Source organism: Schistocerca nitens, chromosome 1, assembly GCF_023898315.1.
Source record: "Schistocerca nitens isolate TAMUIC-IGC-003100 chromosome 1, iqSchNite1.1, whole genome shotgun sequence".
NCBI classification, from domain to species: domain Eukaryota; kingdom Metazoa; phylum Arthropoda; class Insecta; order Orthoptera; family Acrididae; genus Schistocerca; species Schistocerca nitens.
In genome coordinates this window covers 19,413,492-19,432,064 of record NC_064614.1, presented here as the reverse complement: position 1 = coordinate 19,432,064, position 18,573 = coordinate 19,413,492, and the positions used below count along the sequence as shown (strand labels likewise).

General features: G+C 39.2%; 1 protein-coding gene across 1 annotated transcript in view; it reads right to left on the bottom strand.

Moving 5' to 3' along the window:
• The window catches only part of LOC126249995 (mucin-6-like), a 323,978-nt gene extending 310,750 nt beyond the window's left edge, over nt 1-13,228 (bottom strand). Inside the window, exon 1 of the mRNA XM_049951522.1 lies at nt 13,120-13,228. The gene's annotated coding sequence lies outside the window, so the exon portion shown is untranslated. The remainder of the gene's footprint in view (nt 1-13,119) is intronic.
• Between the last annotated feature and the right edge of the window lie 5,345 nt (nt 13,229-18,573).

Below are 18,573 nucleotides of genomic sequence, written 5' to 3'. Positions count from 1 at the left end.
ATTCACTGTCTGCTTTTATGCCTGTATTCATATGCATTGACCTGTAGGCAGCCAAATTACATTTTGTGGCAAACAGTAGTACACTGAGGTAACAAAAGTCAAGGGATTGCGATCTGCACACATACAGATGGCAGAAGTATGATGTACGTAAGGTATAAAGTGGCAGTGCATTGGCAGAACTGTCATATGCAGGCACTTCATGTGAAAAAGGTTTCTGACGTAGTTGTGGCCTTGTATCGGGGATTAACACACCTTTAACATGGAATGGTAATTGAAGCTAGATGCATGGGGCATTCTCTTTTGGAAATTGTTAGGGAATTCAATATTCCTAGATCCACAATGTCTGAGAATACCAGATTTCAGACATTACCTCTCACGACAGAACAATGCAGTGGCCAAAGGCGTTCACTTAATGACCAAGAGTAGCAGCATTTGTGTAGAGTTGTAAGTGCTAACAGACGAGCAACACTATGTGAAATAACTGCAGAAATCGCTGTGGGATATAAAACTAGCACATCCATTAGGACAATGCGGCGAAATCTGGCGCTAATGGGCTACAACAGGAGATGATCGACAGGAACGCCTTTGCTAACAGCACAACATTGCCTGCAGTGTCCCTCCTGAGCTCTTGACCATACTGGTTGAATCTTAGATTAATGGAAAAATATGGGCTGGTCAGATGAGTCCTGGTTTGTTAGTAAGAACAGATGGAAGGGTTCGAGTGTGGCACAGATCCCACGAAGCCATGAACCCAAGTTGTCAACAAAGCACCTGAGCAAGCTGATGATAGCCCCATAATGGTGTGGGCTGTGTTTTCATGGAGTGGACTGGGTTCCATGGTCCATCTGAAGTTATCAGTGGCTGGAAATGGTTAACTTTGGTTACTTGCAGACCATTTGCAACCATTCATGGACTTCATGTCCCCAAACAATGATGGAATTTTTATGGATGACAATGTGCCATGTTGCCAGGTCACATTTATTCACAATTGGTTTCAAGAACATTCTGGAAAATTTGAGCGAATAATTTGGCCACCTACCAAACATTTATGAGTCATAATCAAGAGATCAGTTGATGTATAAAATATTGCACCAGCAACATTTTTGAAATTATGGATGGCTTTAGAGGGAGAATGGCTCAAAAGGTAAAAGGAGATCTGCTGTGATATTAGGATGTACCCCATCCATGACTTTTGCTACTTCAGTGTAAACCACGTCACTGTGATTTGATGAAGGGTGTGTGTCCTGATCAGATATATCTGGTGGCCCATATGTGCATTCCTGTGGCTCAACAAGTGCTATTGCAGCTAATAGATGGACAAACAGATGTGTGTCCTGCTCTAACATGGCTGCTTGTACTGCATCAGGAGGCTGCTGCTGAGCTGCTGAAAAGAAGGAAAGTGTATAAATACTTGTGCACATACACATAAACACATAACAAACAGTGAGAAAAAATGGTTGGGTTAATAATAGCAATAATAATAATAATAATAATAACAGCACTTACTCTTGAATGTAGCAGTATTATTCTTGTTCTTCTTCTTATTCTGCCTGGCGGAACTCTGCTGCTGATGCCCCATCACAGTGAACAGAATGCAACTGACTCAGGTGGCAGGTGACCTGCAGCACCTTCATGACAGAGTCTGCCATCTTGTGACATCATAACCTGCCACAGTCTGTCATTGCCAACCATCTTGTCCACCATTGTCCGCCATCTTGTCTGCCCTAGTCCGCCATCTTGTCTGTGGTGAATTACCATTGAATTCGTTGCAGTCTGTTTCATTTTGAATTAATTTACTGAGATGTATGGTTCTCATCACCAGAAATGTTAAGTGATCAAAGGCTGCTTCGTACCACTATCCATGTTTCTGCTCCTAATTTGCCTGTAACTGTCTATGCTTGACATTAATTTTGGATGCTCTATAAAATTACTTACCTTTGATCAAAACGTTAACAAAATGCTGTTTATTATTTCAAAAAGATTGATCCAATTTCGAAAGATATTCCACATGATTTTAACTTTTGCATCGAAACTAAAAGTCTATCTTGCCGTCTTTTGTCAGTGCAGCGGTAGACAGTAGGAGACTCCCTTGTGCAACTATCTCACTTGCTCGTTTTTGTGGCTTTTTCCACAGTTACGAGAATGTAGCGAAAATTTCATTTTTCAACGAAACAGAGCGCATGCTGGCTGCACGTGCAATTGCGTTTAAGAGTTAACAATATGCTAGCTTCATTGTGTATGTATTGTAACTGAAGAAAGTTTCACAAGCCAAGATTTCTATAAAACTATTTTACTGAATCAATGGTTTCAACAAAGCTATACCGTCATCATCGAAACTTATGCTTATAGACAGGAAGTTTTCAAAGGAGAAGACAGAGAGAGAGAGGAAGAGGAGGAGGCATGTTGTGTGGGTAGCCTCGGCATGCCTTGCAGGGGTAATACCTGCAGATTGACACAACTGAGCAGAGACATGGGGGAAGAAGGAGATATATAGAGGAACAGGGGAGAATGAGCTGGACAGAGATATGGAAGAGGAAGAGATGGACAGAGAGGGGAGGGGGGTTGGAGGATATTGATTGATAGTTGGTCAAAGTGAGTACAGAAAAAGGGGGTAGGAGAAGGATATCTACAGTAAGAGGAAGGGATGCAGGAAGAAAGTGGAGAAGGGTGAGGGGGAGGTGGTGATGGGCAGATGGATGGGAGGAGGATATGGACAGAGGGAGGGGGGAAAGAAGTAGTGGTCAGGGAAAGGGGAGAAGAAGGTGGAGACTGGGAAGGAGGAGATAGACTTATAGAGGCGGGAGGATAAAGTGGGCAGAGAGGTGGAAGGGAGGAAGTGGTGAACAAATCTGTGTCGAATGTGTATGTCAGCAAATCTGTGGAGAAAATCCGAATACACCTGTGTGTGTGTGTGTGTGTGTACATACTAGGAAATCTGGAAAGGGTCCACAACTGCTAAATACATGGGGGAATTGTATATATGTCCTAATGTCAGGTATCTCTGAGAATTGCATCCCAACTCAAATTTTGGCTCTTTCTCGCGATTTTGACCACTTTTGAGGTATTCGTAAGGAGTTTTTGATTTTCAGTGTTTCAAATGCTACATTTTTGTACACAATTATAAAACTACTTCAGAATATACATTTTCCGTTATTTTTGGATACTCTGTGATAGGAATAAGAATTGGTTTTCTGAACTACAACTTCATGAAGTAAAAACATGTTTGAGGTCCTGACCTTGAACCTTTTTTTACTGTTATTATGAAATCTTGATTGGGAACTGATGTCACTTTAAATGATTGGTATAGTGGGTACAACAGAGACCACTCGAGTTATTGGATCTGTTAGGACAGTAGCTTTAGTGACACTGTTTTGCACAGATTAAACCTCCGAAAGGGAGAGTGTTACAGAGTTTCGGACTTGCTACATTGGTTTTCTGTTAAAAACGACCGCAACAGCATCACTCCCAGAACCGATTCCGGTCCTCTGTTTTGGAGCTGCATCATAGATTTGAATGAGAAGCTCGGACGATTCTGTGACGATCTGACTGTGGATTTTTCGACCTCTTGTATCGGGTGGAGAATGATAATACCCTTCATTAAAAAGTCAGGCGTGCACTACACACAGAAAGTGGCAACTAGCGTAGCAGACTACATTCTTGTGATTGGTTTGATGTAGCCTACCATGAATTCCTCTCCTGTGACAACCTATTCATCTCAGAGTAGAAATTGCAATCTGTGTCCTCAATTATTTGCTGAATATATATAGAGAGTTTTAGGGAGAGCATTAGGGAACGATTGACAAGAACAAGGGAAGGAAATATAGTACAGGAAGAATAGGTAGGTTTGAGAGATGAAATAGTCAAGGCAGCAGAGGATCAAGTGGGTAAAAAGACGAGGGCTAGTAGAAATTCTTGGGTAACAGAAGAAATATTGAATTTAATTGATGAAAGGAGAAAATATAAAAATGCAGTAAATGAAGCAGGCAAAAAGGAATACAAACGTCTCAAAAATGAGATTGAGAGAAAGTGCAAAATTTCTAAGCAGGGATGGCCAGAGGAAAAGTGTAAGGATGTAGAGGCATATGTCACTAGAGGTAAGATAGACACTGCCTACAGGAAAATTAAAGAGACCTTTGGAGAAAAGAGAACCACTTGTATGAATATCAAGAGCTCAGATGGAAACCCAGTTCCAAGCAAAGAAGGGCAAGCAGAAAGGTGGAAGGAGTATATAGAGGGTCTACACAAGGGCGATGTACTTGAGGACAATATTAAGGAAATGCAAGATTATGTAGGTGAATATGAAATGGGAGATACGATACTGCGTGAAGAGTTTGACAGAGCACTGAAAGACCTAACTCTAAACAGGGCCCCGGGAGTAGACAACATTCCAGTAGAACTACTGATAGCCTTGGGAGAGCCAAGCCTGACAAAACTCTACCAACTGGTGAGCAAGATGTATGAGACAGGCGAAATACCCTCAGACTTCAAGAAGAATATAATAATTCCAATTCTAAAGAAATCAGGTGCTGACAGATGTGAAAATTACTGAACAGTTTAATGAGTCACGGCTGCAAAAATACTAATACGAATTCTTGAGAGACAAATGGAAAAGCTGGTAGAAGCCAATCTCGGGGAAGATCACTTTGCATTCCATAGATATATTGGAACATGAGGCAATACTAACCCTACAACGTATCTTAGAAGATAGATTAAGGAAAGGCAAAATACGTTTCTAGCATTTGTAGACTTAGAGAAAGCTTTTGACAATGTTGACTGGAATACTCTCTTTCAAATTCTGAAGGAGGTGGGAGTCAAATACAGGGAGTGAAAGGCTATTTATAATTTGTACAGAAACCAGATGGCAGTTATGAGTCAAGCGGCATGAAGGGGAAGCAGTGGTTGGTAAGGGAGCGAGACAGGGTTGTAGCCTCACCCCAATGTTATTCAATCTGTATATTGAGCAAGCAGTAAAGGAATCAAAAGAGAAATTCGGAGTAGGTATTAAAATCCATGGAGAAGAGATAAAAACTTTGACATTTCCCAATGACATTGTAATTCTGTCCGAGGCAGCAAAGGACCTGGAAGAGCAGTTGAGCGGAAGGGACAGTGTCTTGAAAGGAGGATATAAGATGAAAAGCAACAAAAGCAAAACGAGGACAATGGAATGTAGTCGAATTAAATCAGGTGATGCTGAGGGAATTAGGTTAGGAAATGAGACACTTAAAGTAGTAAAGGAGTTTTGCTATTTGGGGAGCAAAATAACTGATGATGGTCGAAGTAGAGAGGACGTAAAATGTTGACTAGTAATGGAAAGGAAAGCGTTTCTGAAGAGGAGAAATTTGTTAACATCAAGCATAGATTGAAGTGTCAGGATGTCTTTTCTGAAAGTATTTGTATGGAGTGTAGCCATGTATGGATGTGAAACATGGCCGATAAATAGTTTAGACAAAAAGAGAATAGAAGCTTTCGTACTGTGGTGCTACAGAAGGATGCTGAAGATTAGATGGATATATCGCATAAGTTATGAGGAGGTACTGAACAGAATTGGGGAGATGAGAAATATGTGGTACAACTTAACTAGAACATGGGATCGGTTGGTAGGACATATTCTGAGGCATCAAAGGACCACCAATTTAGTATTGGAGGGCAGCGTGGAGGGTAAAAATCGTAGAGGAAGACCAAGAGGTGAATACACTAAGCACATTCAGAAGGACGTAGGTTGAAGTAGGTATTGGGAGATGAAGCTTGCACAAGACAGAGTATCATGGAAGCTGCATCAAACCAGTCTGTGGACTGAAGACCACAACAACAACAACATTCCAATCTCAGTCTTCCTCTACTTCCACAGAAGTTATTCCCTGCTGTCTTGACAGATACCTTACCACTGCGTCCCTCCTTCTTGTCAGTGTTTTCCATATATTTCTTTGCCCACCGATTCTGCAGAGAACCCCCTCGTTTCTTGCCTTTCAGTCCACCTAATTTTCAACATTCTTCTGTAGCGTCACATCTCAAATGCTTCAATTCACATCAGTTCCAGGTTTTCCACAATCCATGTTTCAGTAACATACAATACTATGCTCGAAACATAAATTCTCAGTAATTTCTTCCCCAAATTAACACATATTTTTGATAATCTTAGCCTTTTCTTAGCCAGGAATGCCTTTTTTCTACTGCCAGTCTGGTTTATGTGTCCTCCTTGCTCTGTTGGTCTAGGGATATTTTCCTACCTAGGTACATGAATCCCATAATTTCTCTACTTTGTGATTACCAGTTCTGATGTTTAGTTTCTCAGGATTCTCATCTCTGATGCTTCTCATAAGTTTCGTCTTTGATTTACTCTCAATCCATATTCTGTAGTCATTAAATTGTTCATTCCAATCAACAGAGCCTGTAATTCTTCTTAACTTTCACTGAGGATAGCTTTGTCATCAACGAATCCTATCATTGATATCCTTTCACACTGAATTTTAATCCCACTCTTGAACTTTTATTTTATTTCTGTCATTGTGTCTTTGATGTATAGATTGAATAGTAGGGGCGAAAGACTACAGCCAGTCTTAAGCCCTTTATAATCCAAGTGCTTCATTCTTCCACTTTTATTGTTCCCTTTTGGTACTTCTACACATCATATATTACCAGTTTTTCCCTATAGCTTACCCCTATTTCTCTGAGAATTCCGAACATCTTGCCACATTTTACATTATTGAACACTTTTTACGTGTTGACAAATCCTATGAATGTGTCTTGATTTTTCTTCAGTCTCGCTTCCACTATCAGTCGCAATGTCAGAACTGTCTTTCCAGTGCCTTTACCTTTAGCTTTCTTAAAGCCAAACCAGTCGTCTTCTAAGAAATCCTCAATTTTCTTTTCCGTTCTTTTGTAACTTAGTCTTGTCAGCAACTTGGATGCATGAGCTGTTAAACTGATTGTGCGGTAATTGTCGCACTTGTCAGTTCTGGCATTCTCTGGAATTGTGTGGATGATATTTTTCCAAAAGTCAGATAGTATGTGGCCACACTCATATAGTCAACATACGAAAGTGAACAGTCGTTTCATTGCTGTTTCGCCCAATGATTTTAGTAATTCTGATGGAATGTTATCTACACCTTTCTGCCTTATTTGATCTTAAGTCATCCAAATTTCTTTTAAATTCCAATACGTGATCCCTTATGTCTTCTCTACTGACTCATGTTTCTTCTTCTATCACGTTTTCAGACAAGTTTTTCACCTCATAAAGGCCTGTAGTGTAGTCTTTCCACCCATCCACTCGTCCTCTACATGAAACAGTGTAATTTCCACTGCACTCTTACTGTTACTGCCCTTGTTTTTAATCTCACCAAAGGTTGTTTTGACTTTTCTGTGTGCTGAATCAGTTCCTCTGACAGTCATTCCTTTTTCTATTTCTTCACATTTTTCATGCAGCAGTTAATATTTATTTCATTCCTGAGTGACATATCTTTGTGTTCCTGAATTTCTATGAAAATTTCTTTATGTCTTTCTCTCATCAACTGGCTTAAGTATTTGTTTTGTTACTCATGGTTTCGTCACAGTTAACTTTCTTGCACCTATGTTCTTGTTTCCAAATGCTGTGATATTTTTAGAGATGTACATTCCTCCTCAACTGAACTGCCTACTGCGCTATTCATTATTGTAGTATCTACAGAGAACTTCATATCTCTCTGTTCCTTAGTATTTCTGTATCTCACTTCTTTGCCCATTGATTTTTCCTGACTAGTCTCTTTTTTGATTTACCTGATTTCGGAATCTCTGCCTGACTATGAGGTAATCTAATTGAAATCTTTCTGCCTCTCCTTGTTTCCAAGTGTATCTCCTCCTCTTGTGATTCTTGAACCAAGTATTTACTATTACTATCTGAAATTTATTACAGAACTCAATCAGTCTTTGTCATCTATCACTCCTACTACCAAGCCCATATTCTCCTATAACCCTCTTTGACCTCTTCCCTACAACCACATTCCAATCCCCTATGATTACTAGATTTTGATCTTCCTTTCCATAGTGATTTACCCATTCAGTATTCTCATATACTGTGTCTATCTCTTCATCTTCTCTTCAAGCTGAACAGATGGACTTTTACGTGTCATCTCCACAAAGATAATGAAAACTATTGTAAATTTAAGACCATATTGCGAAACTTCTTTGGAAATATACCTCATTGGCTCACAGAGTAATGACATGACTGAAACACATGTAGTGATGAGAAACTATTGGTCCACATCTACATATATTCTACTCAAGTCATGGTGTGTGTTGGACGGTACATAATACCACTACTAGTCATTTCCTTTTCTGTTCCTCTTGCAAATAATGTGAGGGGAAAAATGACTGTCTGTAGGCCTGTGTATGAGCCCTAATTCCTCTTTGTGGTCATTATGCAAATTCTTCATTGGCAGCAGTAGAACAGTTCTGCAGTCAGCTTCAAATGCTGGGTCTCTGAATGTCTTCAACAGCATTTCCCAAAATGAATGTCATCTTCCTTCCTGGGATTCCCCCTTGAGTTCATGAAGCAGTCTCTATAATAAGCATGTGTTGATGTCACCTACTAATAACAAATCTAGCAGCCCATCCCTGCATTTTTTTGATGTCTTCCAATACCAAAGTCAACCATCTGCCTTGCCTGCTCCCATCCTTATGTGCTTGTTCCATTTGATATCGCTTTGCAGATTTAGGTGTAGATATTTAACTGATGTGACTATGTCAATACTGCATATTAGAACACTATGGAATTGTTTCTTGTCATCATCTGCATTAGATTACATTTTTCTAATGACGACACCTTTCCGTATCCCACAGTATCATCAGCAAACAGTGCAGATAGCAGACTGCTGGAATTCTCTTGTCTCAAATGGTTTGTGAAACTAAGTTTGGTTAAAGATTGCAACAAAATGTTATTAATTTTTACAATAATCAAGCAGAATTGTAAAAAAAAATTCTCAGAGAGTACAGTCACCAAATAATTTATAGTAACTGAGATTTTCCAGTTTATCTGCTCCAGATATCATAATATAATGGGTAATTCTGAATTGATTCTTTATTGTTCATTTGCATACTATCTTCACTTACCAAACAAGCTTCAGTCTATTAATGAAAACGATATTACATTAAATACATAAACATATGGACTATTAAACAGATGTAAGAACAACAAGAACGTTATTACAGTGATAAAACATACAATTTTCATGAGATACCATACACGGCATTTAATATAAACTGTAAGTTGTTTAAATGTTATGGTAGAAAAGGATAAACATGGAATAAAGAGAAGACAGAATGAAAGGAAGAAAGTTAAAATATAAATGAAAACTCAACTGAAGATACAATAGGAAGTAAGTAAATTCACAAATCACAGGAAAATACCTAAAGGGAAAAAGTGGCCAAGAACAGTTGAACTTTTGAGAGACAGGTAGATGTTCTCAAATCAATACCAGTTAATTCCTCCAACTGAGTGGGCTATACCCCATACAGAACATCATACAATCAGTTGTTGATTCTAGCAATGATTAAGTTCTACTTACATTCTGAGTAGTATTTAATTTAGATGGCCACTAACATCAGTATCGATTGTGTAATTTGTGCAAATCAAATTCAGTAGTCTAAAATGGTGTATTATTAAGAACTGAATTAAAATATATTGTCTTAAAAATTAGTATTAATTTTTCCTAATACCCTTCATTTTTGTTAATAATAATTAGGTTGATATAGTGTAATTAATACTTCTTGCCTTGGTATTATCTGAGTACCCAATGTTCTATTAGTCCATGTCCTCCTCCCCTCTCTCTGTCCATCACCTCCTTCAACCCCTCTCTGTCCACCTTCTCTTTCCCCTCTCTCTGTCCATCTCATCTAACCTCTGTCTCTGTCCTATCTGGTTCTCCCTCCTCTCTCAGCCCATCTGCTCCTCCCCGTCTGTACATCTGCCTCTTCCCCCTTTGTCCATCTCCCCCTCTCTTTGTCTATAACCTGACACTCCCTCTATCCATCCTCTCTCTCTGTCCATCTCCTCCTCCCTCTGTTTCTGTTCATCTCCTCCTCTTTCCTTTCCTTGTCCATCTCCTCCTCTCCTCTGTCTGTCTGTGCATCCTCCTCTCTTTCTTTTCTCTGCCCATTTCCTCTTCATGTCTCTTTGTTCATCTCCTCTTTCCTTTGTCCATCTTCTCCTCTCATCTCTCTATACATCTTCTCCTCTTCCTTTTCTCTGTCCATTTCCTCTTCATGTCTCTCTATTCATCTCTTCCTCCTCCCTCTCTCTGCCTACCCCTTCCCCCTGTCTCTGTCCATTCCTCCTTTCTTTGTTAATCTCCTCCTCTCATCTTTCTCTCTGTCGATACCCTATTCCCCTCTCTATTGATCTCCTACTTCCACCATCTTTGTCTGTCTCTGTCCATCTCTTCCTTTCTTTGTTAATCTCCTTCTCTCATCTTTCTCTCTGTCCATACCCTCCTCCCCCTCTCTATCGATCTCCTACTTCCACCATCTTTGTCTGTCTCTGTCCATCTCCTTTCTTTGTTAATCTCCTCCTCTCATCTTTCTCTCTGTCCATACCCTCCTCCCCCTCTCTATCGATCTCCTACTTCCACTATCTTTGTCTATCTCCTTCTTCCCCCTGTCTTTGTCTGTCCATTTCCTCTTCCCCCCCCCCCTCTCTTCACATTGCTACCCTTACCCTAACCATAGGTTGGTGGTTCTTAACCCCATAGCTTTTCTTTCCACAGTGTAACTAATATGTGTACCAAATTTTGTTGTAATCGTTCCAGGGGCTTACAATGAGTTTTTTATGCAAGAATTTTCTTGTGTACACATTTACCAAATATATTTAACATATTTCTCATGTATCTTCTGTAAATTTCTCCCTGAAATTTTATTTTCACACAGCTCAATGTTTATGACATCATATCTCCTGAACTGAACTATATGCTGTACAGAGATATAATTTTGCAGGTACATCCAGTGATCTATGTGGGTACTGGTTATGTTTTTTTTTTTTTTTTTTGGTGAATGGAGTTAGTAGTAAAGAAGTAATAACTGAAAGTCATGCATGATGCTGCAATATTCATGCATCATGGGCTATGCTTCTTTTTCACTGCCTCCCCTTTGATAGATAGGTGGTTCCCACTTCTAGAATGATTCTTTCCAGACAGTAAGTGATACATATACCATGTTTGGTTGAAATTGGTTTTGGAAGAGATATGTTCCATATATACATACATACACTTTTATAATGTATATGGAAACCACATTTTATACACAATTTTTAAATTATGTATTCTTAAGTTAACCTTAAATTACAATTTCAGCTCTTATAACAACAAACACTCAATGACAGAAACGAAAATAGTATAGTTAACAAGAATTAAGACTAAGATTAGGACATCTCAAAAAATTCAGGAATTATATCATTTGTGTGTATAGTAAGGCACGGAATTGTCCTTGACATTGACATGGAAACATCAGCATAAATGGGAAAAAATTTCTATTTTTTGTAACTTCCTGAATAAATAAAATACAGTTCTCTAAAAATATGATCAGTAATACAGTTAATTTCGTTCTCACTTCATTTGTGAAAAATAGGCTTTTACTTTCCAACTGCTGCAGGTATAACTAATAATTTTCATACTTTGTTGGTTTCTTTATTTTCCAAAGTATTGTGAAAATTTTCCAAACAATAACTGAAATGATTTCTATTTGACTTCAGTTAGCTTTAAAGAGCAGCTTCTATCCATATTGAAAACACTCAATAAAAGTGTCAATTTTACAAGAAACCATGTTCAATGTTTGTCAAGGACATATAGTGGAATTGTCCTTCTAATAAATTGAAAATTGAATAAACTCGAATCTCGCAACACATAATTACTTTAAGAGAGGAAAGCAACATGTACTTTTGCAGAAGAGATCATAAAAGAAACCAGTTCCTGTAGGCCACTGAAATAATCGATTATTTAACTTAAATTCTCAATCACCAAAACCTGTACATTCTGACTTAAGCGCGTCACTACCCGAAAATAAGGTACAGTAAGCAAAATTTCATCAAGTTTGAATCACAAGTGAGGCTGGCCAAGTGGCGATATGTTCTCGCCTCTCTTCATTCAAAGATTTTTGTTGTGTATAGTGTGACAAGCAGAAAAAAGTTACGAAATCTCCTACAGACACACTAATTGTCAAAATAAAACACGTAGATTAAAGCCACCCTCATTACTTTATTCATGAACACAGTGTTACGCAATACAAGCATTCATTGCATTGTAGAGTTCAGCGATAAAAGCTACTTACCTTCAATCAAAAACTGTTTTTGTTGATCATCTTTTCAGTACATGTGTTTGCCAGAGCGTTAAGATTTACCTTCTAAACTTAAGAATGCTCTTTGAGGACAATGCATTTACGATTATGGAAACAAGACTAATGCTCAGAATTTCATTTAAAATAATCACGAAAACTTTGTAAATGATGGATATATACTGTGCAACATGAATCTAGTTTCGAACTAATTCATTTTATAAATTATATATTTACATAAAGTAGATGTGAAGCTACTCCTGATGAAACAACACAAACTGTGTATGAAAGTTTCGCGCTTGTTAAAAAGACAACACGATTCGTATTTCAGATTAAGTGATAGACTTAAATAGGAACAACTCAATGTTTCAACTCTGACACGCTTCACATCAGGGGCTGAGAACTTTGCATGTGCAGACGTCAATCATTATTATGAGTATTACACAACATACATCGAATTTTCTTGCTGTTTACTCCTTGTAATACAAAAAGCGAACTGCGGTGTTAGCTCCTGTTCGTTTACTTTCCCAGTGACTGACAGCAAACACTTGAAGAGTTTAGAGGAAACCGGTATAGTAACAATGTGTTAGCACTTATTCATTTTGCCCGCGAACCCACAACTAACTAACGACAGTAACATCATTCGACAACAATTCCAACGTTATGCTGAAGATCGAAAGTCATATTATGGTTACAACTGATGATGCAATATTACATCCCTAAAAAGCGTCAAACTAAATTTTCTAATCGTAAGAATAACTTTAGTACCGCGGCAAAAAGAATTATGTAGCATAAGTTTCGGATGTGTGGAAGAGAAGTGCTCACCCGTTCGCTGCGCTGGGCTGCGGGGCTGTCAGGGGGCGCTGCTGCCTGGGGTAGTCGGCTGGCGACGTCTTCGGCTCGGCAAGCGTCCAACCAGTTCGAGACCTCGAGCTCAACTGGTGCGCGGCAGGCGGCGCGCTCCGAACTAATACCCTCTGGCGGCCCACGCCGGACATGCGCAGAAAGCGCGCGCGCGGAAATCGATTGCCGGCGGCGCTCGTAGGTGGCTCTGATTCGCTGCCCTCTGATTTCCGGCGCTGCGAAGCGACAGGTGAGCCACGAATCACACGCGCTGGCGCTAACGCGCTTCCCGTGTCTTGCGGGAGGGGGGAGGGTCGAGACAGCCCAGGGGCCGACTGCGCAGGTGTGGGCCACCAAGTGTCCTGCGACCAGTTCACTCCCCGTCGCACCGCCGCGCAAATAACAAAAGAGATGCGCGTAAATAGCTGCTACCCGCCGCGCAGAAAACCGTTTGAATTTTCCAGACGGTCTTTGCTATTCGCAACGGCGCAGGCAATTACTAGCAATGTCGTTCAATATTCTCGTGTCTTAAGTTCGTCGGTGTGGCCGTTTTCTGCAACAAGTTAATAAATATTCTCTCTGTATGTTCAAACGCCTTTTTCTCGCGACAGTATATTTAATTTTCAGAAGCGTTTTTTTGTTGTTTTTTTTTAATGCACCTTCAGTAGATTTCTTTTCTGGAATAATGAACATTTTTGTTTTTGAAACAGTTCACAGTTGCTACAAAAGCAAATTGTTGCTTACAGTTACTTGTCAGCCAGATCTGCGTTTCGTCTCATCTGGTCATAGGTTAGGAACTGCACATCCACTTCTGTTTGCAAAATTAATCGAATCTATTATTTTTTTCCCCTCACAAAAAGTTGACAGAAGGTGAAGGATGTAAAAAAACTGCATGAGAGATGTGGCAATAACTTTAGATTTGTAGTACATGCGGTGTGATATTTATTTATTTTGCTGTAAGAAGATTTTTCTTAGGTTATACGTAAAAACCAAGCCATGTATTGTTAAAACAATTTACTGCAGGCGCCTTAAAACGGCGAAACACGTCTGGAAAGTAAATATACTGCAGCAAGGAAGAGGCTTTCGAATATGTAAAATCTATCTATCCATCCAGTTGCCCCAACTCCCCAACATGGGCAGTTATCTGAATCTCGTGAGAGTAAGTCGAGTCGTGTTTGTAGACAGAATTTTAGCTTATGTACCCTTCGTTTATATGGTGTAATATCTTGCTGTTGCTTCCATTCGTATGATCCCTTACTATCACGGAATATTTTTGTTTATTCTTCTTGTTTTCTGGTTCATTACAGACAGCTTGTGTTCATATAGACCGCACTCTGTGTGGAATTGTACTTTATTGAAAGTGATGTTAAAATTGTTTTTAGACGTCGGGACCTGTTTAAGTGTACTTTTAATCGCAAATGACTCTGGCGTCCTTACCAGACGAGGCGGTGCAGTCACTACGACAACAGACTGTTCTGCTGTTCAAATGGTGTCCGGTTTTCGACGATTTCCCTAATCCAGTTCATAAATTTTCCGGACTAGTGACTTCATCACAGAGGTAGGTGACGCGTTGCTCTGCAGTTGTGTGTGTTAGTGTCCGTTTGCAATGACTTGCCGGGTGGTGACGCTGTTATCCCAGATCTTGTTTGCGAGGAAGTGTGACCCGATAGTAATAACTGATCATAATAACTAACCATAAATGAAATAAAGCAATTCGTATACCAAAGTAGTAAGCAAAAGACTTAAGAGATGCTAACTTCGCACGAAGTCAGCATTGCAGGCGACTTGAACAACAAGTATAATACTTTTCTTCAAATCTCTACCACTTTCTCTTATAGCTGTTGCTCATCAAATAAGTGTACACACATATTTCGTTCGAACAAGCAACCGGTAGGGAAAACTAGTGGCATTAGTACGTCACGTAGGAGAAACCGGGAGCTGTTATTTTCTTGTTCATTATAGATAGCTTGTGTTTATATAGACCGTACTCTGCATGGAATTGTACTACGTTGAAAGTGATATTAAAATTGTTTTTAGACGTCGAGATCGTATGAAGAACACTCACAATTCGGTAACAGATTTTTACAAAAAAGCATGAAAACGATTTGGACAACTGTGGAAGAGATAGGTGAGCAGAATACAGCTGCTCAACGTAATACACTTCTCTTGTGAGAGAATGAAGCTGCTACTGATCCACCAGAATTCTTTAAAATATTTACGAATCATTTCCTGTCAGCAGTGATCAAGTTAAATTAAAATTTTAAGGCCACAGGTAAACATGCAGAAGTCTCTAAAAGCTTGTATTTGAAGGCAGTACATCATTTGCAGCTACACGTGGCAAACAAAGACGAAACTGTATCACTTATTTGTCATTAAAGGGTAGATTATGAATATCGGTGCATCATACATTGCTTCGGTACTCAGTCAGCTGTGGAACTAATTTTTCAAGTGTTGTCAAGTTCCTGATAGATTGAAATAGTCATTAGAAAAAACAATTTGTAATAAGGTTGAAGGAAATAACGCTGACAATTACCATCCAGTTTCTTTGTTACCATTGCTTACAAAAGAAAGCAGTGTATAGGAGAGTAGTTGCACATCCCATTGTACGTAATTTGTTGTCACTCTTAGGAAGGGCTTCAGGCTTCATGCAGGGCTAGGAGATACGCTGAGGATAGTAGGTTTTTTTTTCGTTTTAACAAAAGCATTTGACTGAGTGTACCATGCAGTACTATTGCGTAAATCGGAACATAATGGGGTTAAGGATGAAGGTGAACAATCTTAACTTCATATCTGGAAACTGGGAAGCAGAAGGTTGTCCTCCAGCCTCAGCAAACGGTACAGAAGTTAGAGTCTGACTGGGTTCATATAAATTTGGGAGTATCAAAGCTTTCACTTTCAGATCCACTGCTTTTATTGATATATATTACCAATATCACGCTAAGCATAAAACATTAAAGAAATAGAAAATAGGGAGAGGTTTCCTAAAATGGCATACCATTAGGGAAAAATTTTACTGTTGGTACATTTTTTGAATTATAAGCTTTATTTTATGAAAGTCAACACTAAAAACTATTAATTACATATTCATTAATGAAAAAAACTTTATAATACTTTATATGATTATTACAGTATATTATCAAAAAGCTTACACAGTGTCATGTCATGAGAGTAGCTAGGCAAAATGACATATTCTTTAAGTCTTCTATGATGCTTATTTTTATTTGCAAACGTGAAGTGTAAACGTCACAGAAGTGTATTTTGTCGAATTACATGTAGGCTATTAAATGTTTATAATTGTTTTATTAAATTAAGTATTTATCTGCCATCAATGTCTGCTTCCTTAATCGATTGCCAATTTCATTCCTCTTGACTAACTTTAATGACAGTTTCCTTACGTCATTCAATGTAAGTCCAAATTGCTGGGATTCAAATTCTTTAATGTGCTGTAATAGCTCAGTTTTTAGTTCTGCTGGAAGCGTTTGATGGAACCGACCTAAACCTCCTGCAGCTTGCTTACTGTTGCCTTGCACTTGCCTTTTTAAACTAGACTGACAAAAACCTAACATTGTTGAGGCATGCTGCCAGCACATTTGCTTGTTATTAACAGCATCACTAGCCTACTGCATGCTCTCTGGATCCCAAGACTGGCGGTTACCGCTTCATAATTTCCAATCATTATTACTGATATAATGACAATATTAATAATAATGAACTATATCTTATAGAAAGTGTTCGTAAATTCCCGTTCGTAAATTACTCGCAGAGGGGAGCGAGTGCATAATATTTTGAATAGGAACCCATGTTCGGAAGTGTCATAGGACGGCGCTACGGAGCGTCAAAGTTACTGGCGCCGGCGGCTGTAAATGGGTGTATACACAAGGTGATTCCGTGATGATGTTACCAACTTTCTAAGAGAACAGAGAAAGATAAATGTATCAATTTGAGGTAGACGTCCCTGTACCGAAACGAACGAGTCGAAAGTTATAAGCGAAAATTGTTCTTATACCTCTTACAGTGGAATACATGTACTGCAACTGTTGTCGCAAAGATTATAGGATAGGCAACTTTCAGAAGTGGTAATATGGACGAAACCAAGAAAAAATGTGTAGTAAAGACGGGCTATAAAATGCATACTTTATGTTTGAGCACTTGTTCAATAAATGTTCCGCAGGTTTCGCAATGGCGCAGATGAACACGTGCCCGTAGCTCCTCAGGCGTGCGTTTTGGAGCCCACGTTTACTGGACATTTTTTCCTTGTTTTGGTCCATACTACCACCTCTGAAAGTTGCCCACGCTACAATCTTGCAACAACAGTACCAGTACATGTATTCCACTGTCAGGAGTATCAGAACGGTTAGCGCTTATAACTTTCGACTCATTCGTTCCCGGTAGGGGGACAGTTATCTCAAACTGATACATTTATCGTTCTCCATCCTTTTAGAAAGTTTGTAACATCATCACGGAATCACACTATATATACAAACATTTAGAGGGGCCGCGGTGTATAGCTTTGACGCTCCGTTGCGTCGTTGCATGACGTTTCCTGACATAGGTCCTAGTCAAAATATTATGTACTCACTCCCCTCTACAAGCCATACAAGTCTATAAAAGGAATTTCCTAGCATCTTGTACTGTCTCAACAGAAACGAATGGAAAGACGGGAAGCATAAACCGTGGTTGTGGATAAAATGACGTACCTACGTCTTTTTACCACATTCACAGTATGTCATTTCACCCGCAGTAACAGCATTCTCTGTACACATGGACCCTACATATCCAGAAATATGCCTAAAATGTTCGCAGAAGAAGCGTTTACACACCTTCTGCCTAAAAAGTGTTGTAAACGAAAAATCGAAGCATACCACGGCGGAACAATTATCACAGCCTCTAATACCTGGTGTGCAGGGATTCTTCACATAACACGTAAGCGTTCAAGCAAACGGCCTCGAAATATTTCTCGTGTAACAGTGTCGCCAACACAAGAACATGTTTTTGTGCCATAAAGTGCTGCCACTTATGGCAGTAACAAGAGACACGAGATATGTCGTTTTACACGCTTCTATTATTCTGGAACTTTCCCCTATATAGGAATAAATGACAGATTACAGAGAGAAGTTCTCAACTACCGCGAGGAATTTCTGTAAGAAATAGAAAGTGTGTGCCACAAGGAAACCTGTCAACTTGGATTTTAATACTGGAGATTTATGTATCAATTTTTTAACCTCTGCTGAAAGCCTGTTGAAAAGGAAACCTGCTGAATTGTGCACACCTTTCCGCACAATGCTGAAGGAAGTGTTATGCAAACCGAGAAGCAAGTTTTCAAAACCAGTAATGTCCACTGGTTGATAATATTGAGTTTGATTTGAAAACATGCACTTTCTAGTTCGCTCTATACACCCCTATAATTACACCCGGTCAAAACGCCTCTTAATGCCT